This window comes from Callospermophilus lateralis, chromosome 2, assembly GCF_048772815.1.
Source record: "Callospermophilus lateralis isolate mCalLat2 chromosome 2, mCalLat2.hap1, whole genome shotgun sequence".
Lineage (NCBI taxonomy): Eukaryota > Metazoa > Chordata > Mammalia > Rodentia > Sciuridae > Callospermophilus > Callospermophilus lateralis.
Genome location: NC_135306.1, coordinates 74099843 through 74111815, shown reverse-complemented (window position 1 = coordinate 74111815; position 11973 = coordinate 74099843).

Below are 11973 nucleotides of genomic sequence, written 5' to 3'. Positions count from 1 at the left end.
TATATATTGTTCCAATTCAGACCCCGGTACCTCCATCCACCACCTACTCCCTTCCCTCTATTGATATTTCTGTCAGTTACCCATAGTTGCTTTATTTTTTAAATTAATTTTAAAAATTAATTTAAAAAATAACTAAATTTAAAAATTAATTTTAAAAATCATGGAGATACATGATGTTTTCCCATTGGCCATCATGAAGAATGTTTCCATGAACATTTGCATACAAAGTTTCCTTGTGGACATTTGTCTTCAGTTGTCTTGGATATATATATACATAGGGATGGAATTACTGTTAAGCTGATATATGGGTGATATATGTGTCTACTGTTCTTCAGAGCTCTGTTGCATACAGTGATTGTGATGCTCTATAAGCATGGAATTTTGTCTGATGCTTCATGTGTGGGAGCCCAGTGCAACTCAAAGCAAATACAAGGTTAAGCACTGTGACTATGTAAATGGGGGTGTTGACAACCCACAGAAGCCGTGCCTTATGTTAAATTCAGAGTTCTCTGTGAACAAGGAAAGAAGCCAATTGCCTTCTAAGAAGCATAAATAACTAAGAAACCTTATCGTTCCTCTCCTGTTTGTGTGATATCCCTGTTTTCCCCAATTACTTATGCTTAAAATTTATAAAACTCATAGTTTATTATCTTTTTTAGTATTTTCTCACTCATCAATAAGCTAATTGTAGAGACTCTTGGTTGAATGTGTGCTTATTAATTAGTAAAAGAAAACCAACCAACAAACTGCCCAACAGCTTTGTTAGTATTATGCAACATTTCCATTGTTCTGGTAAGAATCAAATGCATATGTATGTAATAGCTATGAGTAAGAATTACATATTTTTGGTGTTTTACATGATTTAAATATTCTCATATGTGCATTTAAAATTGTCATTGCATGAGAAGTAAAATTGCTCCTAGTTTAAAATCTTAATCTTTCTTTACTTTGAAAGCCATTAAGTGTCAAATAAACACTGTGGTGGGTGGAATTCTAAGCTGGCCCCATGACCTGTTGTACCCAACATAATTCCCTCCCCCTGAGTGCTGCAGGATCTGTGACCTGCTTCTAATCAGTGTAATATGGCAAAGGTGAATTCATGTCACCCCCATGATTAGTTTATATGTGTGTGTGTGTGTGTGTGTGTGTGTGTGTGCGTGTGTGTGTGTGTGTGTATGCACAGTTCTGCTAGCATGCTCTAGAGATATCCCCTATTGGTCGTGGAGAAGTAAGATGTTATGATGGAAGAAAGCTGGACTTTAGCATGCCAAGAGCTATCAGCCCTCCACCTGCAACTAGTGACATGGTCCTTGTTATGAGCCAGTACTTTGAGCAATCCACCTTTAAAACCTCATTTTAGAGCTTCTTTCCTAGGACCACATTGGAACCAACCCCCCTTAGCTTAGTTTCTGGAGGGAATTTTGCCTGAATATTTACTTGAGAGTCCTCTTAGGAATAGTGAAGGATTGGGGATTGACCAGAAGGAGAAGTTTAAAAGTAGTTTGATGGTGAAAGTAGATTCAGACACAATCATGGGAAACTATGGTGCTAGAATAATCCTTTCCAGTTGTCCTGAGCCTACACCAAGGATCAGACCTTTGTGGTTCTACCTAGACCAAATCACTGGATGTGGGATATCTCTGGAGTGTGAGTCTAAGCTTAAGTACAGTGAATCTCTTTGACTGGGGGTAGCTCTTGGAGGAGAACTCAGCTGGGTGTTGTTAGCAGCTATTATACCTGGTTAGCTGTGAGAATAAGATAGTCAGCTCTTGAGGGGGTATCTGGCTCATGCATTTTATCTATAACTTGAGCATGTGTAAACTGTAATTGGAGTGCCTGAAACACTACATATATAGCAGTTATATGGCAAGTATGGTTTTCCTAAAGCACGGCTGCACTACAGAATCAGTTAATTCTAATGTGTGCATCATAACAATGATGAGATTTGCAAGGGGCTTCAGAGTAGGTGCTCTTATAAAAAGAGCACGTCAGTGGTTTTCTTAAGGACACAGCAATGATACAAAGATCGTCAACAGAATCATCTAAAAATGCTTCAGAGTACTCTTGTAGAAGAAAAACATCAGTCTAATCAAGTTGAATGAAGACAAGAATCATTGTGGCAGCCACCTGACACATCTACAATGAGCAGAGAATGTTGAGTGAATAGCATGAGGGTTGTTTTGAGAATAAATTTCTGGTGGTATTAATGCATTAATAGATTAATATTGGACATACTTGCCATTACAATATTCAAGATTTACTCTCTATCAAAGTGTATGTGTGTGTGTGTGTGTGTGTGTGTGTGTGTGTGTATGTGTGTAAAGCAAAATTTTATAGTACTTAAACAGGAGGGACAGCATTAACCTGTTGTGGTCATTATATGCTTTCTAAATTCACATTGGTGATATTGTATTTAACAAGCAAGTGATATAAAGAGAAAATGTTAATTTATATTGCTGTATAAATAATGGTGTCTGTGGAAATAATTCTAAAACAGAAAAGAAGTGAAGAGTCAACTCAATGTCAATGTCTAATAGATTATGATGGATTAATAAAATAAATTTGTCTATTGCATTAATTGTTCATTTATTAATATAAATTATTGGAAACCAGAAAAACAGGAGGGAATCAAAGAACTTAAAAACAGCATACTACAGGGACGAAACCATATCAATGTTTATAGCAGCACAATTCACAATAGCTAAATTATGGAACCAACCTAGATGCCCTTCAGTAGATGAATGGATAGGGAAACTTTGGTGTATTTACACAATGGAACATTACGGAGCATTAAAAGAGAATAAAATCATGGCATTTGCAGGTAAATGGATGAAGTTGGAGAATATAATTCTAAGTGAAGCAAGCCAGTCCCCAAAAACCAAAGGCCAAATGTTTTCTTTGATATGAGGGTGCTGACTCATAAAGGTGATGGGGGGAGAGCATGGGAGGAATGAGGAACTTTAGATAGGGCCAAAGAGAGGGAGGTAAAAGGAGGGGGTAAAGGGATAGGAATGATGGTGGGATGAGTTAGACATCATTACCCTAAGTCCATGTGTGAAGACAGGAATGGTGTGAAAATAATTTGTGTACAATCAGTGACTTGAAAAATTGTGCTCTATATGTGTAATATAAAATGAATTGCATTCTTCCAGCCTGTATAACAGATTAGAATAAATAAATAATTTAATTAAAAAATACAGAAGGGAATCAAAAAGTCTCAAATGATTGGTTGGCAGAAAAAAAAAGAAATAGGTGCAAAGGAAAGGAGAAAGAGAATTAGCTCATCATTGACAAATTCTACTTGAGTTTTGTATGCAGCACTTTTTGGCAAGAAAATTCTATCTTCTCTTTGCCCCCATAGGTTTATAACATCAGGCAGATGTTTTTTTTTTTTTAGAGAGAAAGATCCCTGTCTTCATCTATTTGTGCTGCTATAACAAAATACCACAGACTGGGTGTTTTAATCAGCTTTTTTTGCTGCTGTGATTAAAAGACCCGATCAGAACAATTATAGAGGAGGAAAAGTTTATTTAGGAGCTCATAGTTTCAGAAGAATCAGTTCATAGAGAGCAAGCTCTATTTCTTGGGGCCCAAGGTAAGGCTGAATATCATGGCAGAAGAGTATGGCAGAGGGAAGCAGCTCACATGATGGTCAGATAGCAGAGAGAGAGAGAGAGAGAGAGAGAGAGAGAGAGAGAGAGAGAGATCTCCACTTGCCAGATACAAAATATATACTCCAAAGCATGCCCCCAGAGACCCATCTCCTCCAGTCACACCCTACCCACCTTCAGTTATCACTCAGCTAATGCCATCAGGGGTTAAGCTGATTAAGAGCCTCATAACCCAATCGCTTCTCCTTTAAACCTCTTGCAGTGTCTCACACATGAGCTTTTGGGGGACATCTAATACTTAAACCGTAACACTGGGTAATTTATAAATAATTGGAATTTGTGCCTCACAGTTCTGGGGGATGCGCAGTCCAAGATCATAGCACCAGCTGGTGAGAGAACCTCACTCTCTGCTTTCAAGATGGTGTCTTGTTGTGTCCTCTGGAAAGGAAGAACACTGAGTTCTCACACGGAAGAATAGATGAGGGGGCTTCTCCTCAAGTCCATTTATGAGGATACCTATCTCATTCATTACTTAGGGTAAAACGCTAATGATTCAATCACTTCCTAAAGGCCACCCCTCTTAACACTGTTGCATTGCATTAGGTATTCATTTTCCACACAAACTTTGGAGGGGACAAAAACATTCAAACCTCAGTAATCCTGACTTGGTGTACATGCTAGTCAATGTGGCTTCTCAGTCGTGGTTTAGTGTGCATATCTCTTGTTAAAAATTATTGCTACATGTGCTGGGGCTGGGACTCAGCGGTTGTACACTGACCTGGCATGTGTGAGGCACTGGGTTTGATTCTCAGCACCACATATAAATAAACAAATAGAATAAAGGTCCATCAACAACTACAAAAAAATTTTAATTTTTTTTTTTTGCTACTTCCCTTTCCATTCTCCCACAGGCTCTTCCTTATATCTAAAAATTGTCTGATCTCAAATTCCTCTTTAATTTCTTTTTCCCTTCTCTTCAGGGAATTTTTAAGAAGGAAATACAATGGATCTCATCTTTGTACAAAAGAATTATCTGAGAAATTTTGACACATATTAATGCTTGGGTCCTACTCCCAAGAAACTGTTGAGTAAGCCTGGCTGTTAGAATCTTTGAAAGCACATCAAGTAATTCTAACAAGCAACCAAGGTTGAGAACCACTGGTTCAATGGACAGGTGGCACCTATTCCAAAATGCACATAATGGAGCTGAATAGTTCTAAACTCTGTGTGCAGTGCAAAGAACCACTGAATGTAATTTTCATTCAAATCTCTCTCTCACCAAAATAGCACAGTTTCACATAATAGAAAATTAATTCAAGTATGATGTAATAAGGTAGAGAAAACTACAATTCTTGGCAGCTGGTTTTAGATTTTCACTTAGGAGAAGAGCTGCCATCTATTGGGATTAAAATATTGATGGATATGTTGGAGGTGAGTTTCTACGGGGTGTGGCCATAGCCTAGCATCCAGTCTTCAGGGAACATATTAGAACTACTCAGCCTGAGATCAGTAAAGAACAACATTTGCTGTTTCAGAGGAAAGGAAGGGGTAAAATCAGTGAGATGACCAAATTGTGCACAATAGGCCTCTTCCTGCTCTCTTCTTAATCTCTAGTAAATACATTAAACTCAATAGAAGTTTTGTGGGAGTGAATCTTCTTTGTGAAAATCAGGGAAAGTTTTCAGTTTCAATAATGGGAGGGAAAATATGAGTCAGTACAAGCAGATGTGGGAAACTGTGAAGAATTACAGTTGAAATCATAGAGGCAGAATTTTGGATTGTCTCTGGCCATAGACTAGGGAGCAAGTATTGAGTTTGAGATCTCCAAGGGTCATGGAGACCTTGGTTTGCGTTTGAATTTTACTCATAAATTCTGAATGCAAAGTAAAATACATAGCTTCTTGATTCCAAGTGGGTTACTCCTCCCAATCATTTTTCTCTGTAGGCAGACCCCTCGTGTTGAGAAGCTGGTGTGAAATATATTCCTGACATTTTGTGAGGCATGTAGGAATGATGATCATTTTCTAGATGGGAGAGTAGGATAACTCACACTCTGAATTAATTGTGTCATGCTGCCTGAGTGGCCACCGGGGTCTCAAGTTTGGGCTGTTTTGGGGGATAGGTTTGGATCAAGGATCACAGTGTTGAGCCTAACTGAAATCCATTGATCCACCAACCCCAGCATTATCCAGGTCCAGGGGCCGGAGGACAGAGAGGAAAAGAAAGGCTTTGCTGAGGCTGTGGAAACACTGCTTGAGACTAAAGCCAACACGAAACACTGGCATTTGAGGAACATGAAACAAAGGGAGAGAGGAATGGAATGTTCTGGTCTTGGGTATAACTGCTGCTGAGTCTTTGCATGGCTGACCCTACAGCTCACCATCATTCAATAACTGGAAGACCATCTCTTGTTATGCTGGCTCCATTGAAAATACCTTGCAGTAGCAAACCCACTTGTCAAAGCCTGGACTCCGTAGACACAGTGAGTCTTCAGGCTGCAGGGCCTTCCTTTATGTTTGAAAAATAATGGATGAATAGTTAGGCCAGCACAGGGTTCAACAAGGCAAACCACCTCACCTCTGTTCAATAAAGCCTGATTGACAAGCCCCTATTTAAAATGACCACGCAGGAAGACAACCCCACCATGGCTTTCTTTGAACAAGGAGTTTTCCTCCTACACACAAATTGAAAAGGTAAATTGCTTAAAACACAACCATTTTTTAATTATATATTATATTTAAAAATCAGTAAAGTCTTTGATAGGGAGAAATATTTACTGTTTTTAAATGGTGTTATATTGCTCATATATTACTTATGTATATGTGTATATATATATTTATGAAATATATATTTATGTAATTTTATATGTGCTTTGACTTTCAGTCTCACGTATCTAACTCTTTACTCAACATGTACTTTGGCTTCCAACTCCTCTATCCATTTGTTTGCTCAACCCTTCACTTGGGATGCCTGATGGGCATTTCAAACTAACCACATCCAAAACCAGATTCTTAATTCACTGTAGGCTCCTGCTCCATCCACCTTGTCAAGCCTGTTTTCATTCATTAAAAGTCTCCCCATTCATTCCATTGCTCAGGTCAATACCTATGACCAACCCTTGTACTCTGCACTTGATAAGCCTTTTGTCTAGAAGGATCCTTCCCCAAGGTACTCACATGCCTCCCTCTTGTAGGTCACTTATATCTTCTGCTCACATGTCCCCTTACCTATATCCCTAATCTTGTCCTTTTTCTCCCCTTATCTTTTATCTTTTCATAGCATTACCACCTTCTGAGGACTTATATTTGTTTGTTTATCTTTTGTAGGTATACTCCTATTACAATTGTAAGCTCTTTTGGGATGGGGCCTTCTTTGGGGTCATTGCTATATGTACACACAGAGACATACTTATACATAGTAGATGTTCAATAAACATGTGTTAAATGAATTAGTGAGCAAATAAATGAAGGAATGGTTTGAATGTAGTTCCAAAAGACAATTGCCCAGGGTTCAGTTGTCAACCTGCAGACAAACTGGGAAAGTTGTACTCTGAGGAGACATGGGCAATGAGGTTCAATAGGAACCACCTTGGAGGAGTACTTAAAGGAGGATTCCATTGAAGTAGGTATATAATCTCAGAATATCCTTAAATATAAAAGAAGAAGAGAAAAAATAATATGAAAGTTTATTTAAGAAACATTTACTTAGTGTTTGCTCTGTGCATGGGGATCTGAGGGATATAAACATAGTGCAGGCAGAATTCTTCCTTTCCAGGACATCACAATCTTATCCATTACTGTGACACTAAATGACTCCACTGTAATGAAAAATCCTCAAGTGTTTTTTTTCCTCCACTTAACAAAAATGAATTATTATTATTATTAAGTAATTATCCTTCTTTTATATTAAAATGAAGTCTATATCATAAATTATTCAAATAACACAGAAAGATATAAAAAAGAAAGCCATAAATCCTCTCCAATACTACTGTCAGAAGTTATCAATGATATCATGTGAACATCCGCAGAGACAGAAAAAAAATTTATAGAAGCTACATGGAAAAAATTGGTCAAAAAAAAGAATGACTAGTTTTTCAGAAATAGAAGTAATTATTTTTATTTAACAGATAAAAAAAGACAATGAAGCAAACAAAAGAATTGTTAATTTTCACAAAAATACTTCTTCGTGACTCAAGGTCTCTTTGCATCTCCACATTGCCTTTCCTGGGAGGCCTACAGCTGCTCTCATGCAACATGAGCCTTTCCAGATTCACTTCCTTCACTTAGTCATTTGCCCTGAAGGTTCCTCCATGCCTTTTCATGGCCGAATATCTCATCTCCACCCCCATCTCTTAAGATTTTGTTTTTAGCACCGAATAACATATTTCTTCATTTGTAAAATTTTAAAACATAATCAGAAATATCTGAATGTTACTATTCTGGTTTTCTCTTGGTGTAAGCTGTAAGGGAACCATAGTTTAATATTAATGAAAACATTTTAAGTAAACTCTTCTAAACTTTCTACCTTAGTAAAGATCAGATTTTTTCCAGAATAGCTGAATGTATCACTATTCTTCTAAGCTATCCCAGTCCTTTGTCTATCTTACAGAAAAAAAATACAAGCTTGAGTTTTAGGTTTATCATTCCTTTGCCTTATAAAAAATTATCTTAGACTTATAAATGCATCCCTTTAAATAATTGTTTGTTTGGTTTTTTTAAATGATAAGATCCACAATATTTGCAATCTCCTGGAAAAATTTTCCCCCACACATAATTGTTTTCAGAATTCATCCATCCTTTTGCATGATATTTCATTGTGCAAATATGACTGAATTCCATTCTCCTGGGGATGGGCATTTGGGTTCTTCCACTTCTCCTATCACAAAGAGCGTTTCTATGAGTACTCTTACTTAGATCATGGTGCAAGAGTTTCTTGAGGGTAGCAGTGGGGTGACAAATGGCTTGGCAGAGTTCTCACTAGTTTTAACTTCTACCAGTAGGACGTAAAATATACATTCATCCCTGTTCTTTCCAACACTTATTCTTTCAGACTTTTAAAAATATAGTAGATGGAAAATAGTACTTCCTCATGGTCTGAGTTTGTATTTTTCTGGTTACTAATATGGCTGGTCACCTTCTCATATGCTTATTGGACACTCTTGTTTCTTCTTTTAGCGACACTTGCTCAGGTCATGAAATTACTCTTCTATTCAGCTATTTTTCTTTTCTTTTTTTTAAATTTTAATTTGTTAGTCATTTTATATATTGGTTATATTGGTTGTGAATCTTTTCTCTCATTTTTGGTTGGCTTTTTCATTCCTTTTATTATAATGTTTGAAGGACAGAAAGTTCTTGGTGTTAATAGTGATGGATTACCATTTTTTTCCTTTGATGTTTAGTGCTTCAGCTGTGTTCTGAATGTTTATGTTCCCACAAATCCATATGTTAGAATCCCACCCATAAGAAGATGGTATTGGGAGGTGAGACTTTGGGAGGAGAGTAGGTCATAGGAGCTGAGCCCTCCTGAATGAGATTGTGATCTGGTAAAAAGGTGGAGAGACCACTTTCACCTGCCACCACATGAGGATGCAGTAAAAAGACCATCTGGGAAACAGAGAACCTGCATTCAGCAGGTACAGTGTATTGCAACCTCGATGGTGGACTCTCCAGCCTCCAGAACAGTGGGAAACAAATGTCTCCTGTTCAAAAGCCAACCAGCCTGTGGCGTTTTGCCATAGTAGCCTAAAAGGGGTAAGACAGATTCTTCATTTAAGGTTTTTTTTTTTTTTATTTTTCCCCCCCTTCTTTCAAAGCAAAAAAGATACTCTCCCATATTTTTGTCTAAATATTTAAAAAGTTTGTCTTTCACAAATGAGCCTTTATTCTCTGTTAACATGATGTCATATATGGTATAAGATTGTGGCACATTTTTTTTTCATAGAGCTAGGTAATTGAGAAACATTTATTAAAAAAGTATATTTGTATTATGTCAAGTATTGATAAATTGTGTCGGTTTCTGGGTTTTCCATTCTGTTTGTAACAATACTGTACTGCTATAATTAGTAAAGCTTTATAATAAGTACTAAAGTCGGGTGGGGCAAATCCCCTTAACTTATTGCTTATCTTTGGCTTTTTGTTCTATGATGTATTTTTTTAAAACAACTTTTCAAGTGTATAAATTCCACTGAACGTTTTATTTACTGAAATCCTGTTGAATCTATAGATCAGATTAGAAAGAATTAAAATCTTTCTGACATTGGATCTATTCATGTACCTAACAAATTTCACAAATGAAATCTTTCATGTCTTTGCGTAAAGTTTAATAACTTTTCCAAAGATATTCTACACAATTTTGTTATACTTTCCCCCAAGGATCTTAGTTCTTTCATTATTTTAAGTGCCACATATTTAGAAAAAAAATAACAAAAGTTTTTCCAGTATTTAAAAATATGAGTCAAGTGTGATGGTACATGCCTATAATCCACCCAAGTAGGAGGCAAAAAGCAGGAGGATCGCAAGTTCAAAGCTACCCTCAGTAACTCAGCAAGTCCCTAGCATCTTAACAAGACCCTGTCTCAAAATAAAAAATCAAAAGGAATGAGGATATGGATCATTGGTAAATTGCCTCTAGGCTAAATTCCCAGTACGCAAAAATATAAATAAATAATTTTAAAATGTGATTGTGTTTGTATATTAATTTTACACATACCCAATTTGCTGTATTATTTATTCTAGTAAATAATTTCATTATCAATCTGAAAATAATGAACATTTTTGTCGCTCCCTTCCTCATCTTTATGACTTTACTTTTTTCCTTCTTGTCTTCTGACCTGATAAGGACTTTGGTAAACACTGATCGTACACAGCGATGGTGGGCACCTTATTTCGGTATAAAATTGAATGGGAGAGTTTTCAATAGGAGAATGTCAGAGGGGCCTCCAAAGGCATGTGGCAGAAGATGCTAGTGCAGGATGATTTAGATATTTCTTACAGAATACAAGTAGTTATGACACTGAATTAGAAGGAGCAAAAATTGTGGTAATTTGTCATGGGATAGAAAAAAAAGATTTATTGTAGCCCAATTATGTATTAATCAAAGTTTATTCCATTGAAGTGGATTTGAGAAGATAGATTTCCTGCCTTTGTCTGCACCAGGTTAATAAATTCTTTCAAGGTAAAGGGGGTGCTGGCACTTATAAGATGATGACAAAAAAAAAATCATGCCAAGTTTTGATTAGTTAACTCTGGTTCCTCATATTTTGTAGAAAATATCTTACATGCTCAACATTTTTTCTGCAGGATTCTTCTGTTTCCTCTAACTTTTATCTCTACCTCAAGGAGGCAGTTCCATTACTAATCCTTTTTATTGTTTACTATCTGATTAGACTCAACTCTTAGCACTGGAGCCTTTTCTAAGAATCCCCCTTCTTCCATTAAAGAACTGTCTAAAGATGGAGAAATAAACATGAGAGTATATATAAAAAAAGGAGTAAAAATATCCCGGTATTTTAAATATTCTTTATCAGGATAAAAATGTTATCTTCTATTCATATATTGCTACGTTATTATTCATTTTTAAATTGGGAAATTTTCTTTTTAAAATTTTTTAATTTGAATTTGTTATATGTGACAGCAGAATGCATTACAATTCATATTACACATATAGAGCACAATTTTTTATATCTCTGGTTGTACACGCAGTAGAGTCCACCATTCATGTCTTCATACATGTACTTAAGACATCATTACTGATGTCCATCTCATTCTAGCGTCTTTCCTAATCCCATGCCTTCTCCCTTGCACTCCTTCCCCTTTTCCCCTTTGCCCTATCTAGAGTTCATCTAATTCTCCCTTGCCCACTCCCCCACCACCACATTATGAATCAGCAGACTTAAATCAGAGAAAACATTCAACATTTTGTTTTTTGAGATCGGCTTACTTCACTTACCATTATATTCTCCAACTCCATCCATGTACCTGCAAAACTCATGATTTAATTCTCTTTTAATGCTGAATAATATTCCATTGTATATATATACCACATTTTCTTTACACATTCACCTACTGAAGGGCATCTAGGTTGGTTCAACTGTTGAAATATTCTATATATGTCAGTTAAGTCTAAGTTCTTGATTGTATTATTGAGTTCTATAGTTTCTTTCTTCAGCTTTTGCTTGGAAGATCTATTCAGTGGTGAAAGAGGTGTTTTAATGTCACCCAGAATTATTGTGTTGTGGTCTATTTGATTCTTGAACTTGAGAAGAGTTTGTTTGATGAATGTAGATGCTCCACTGTTTGGGGCATATATATTTATTATTGTTATGTCTTGTTGATGAATGGTTTTCCTTAAGCAGTATGAAATA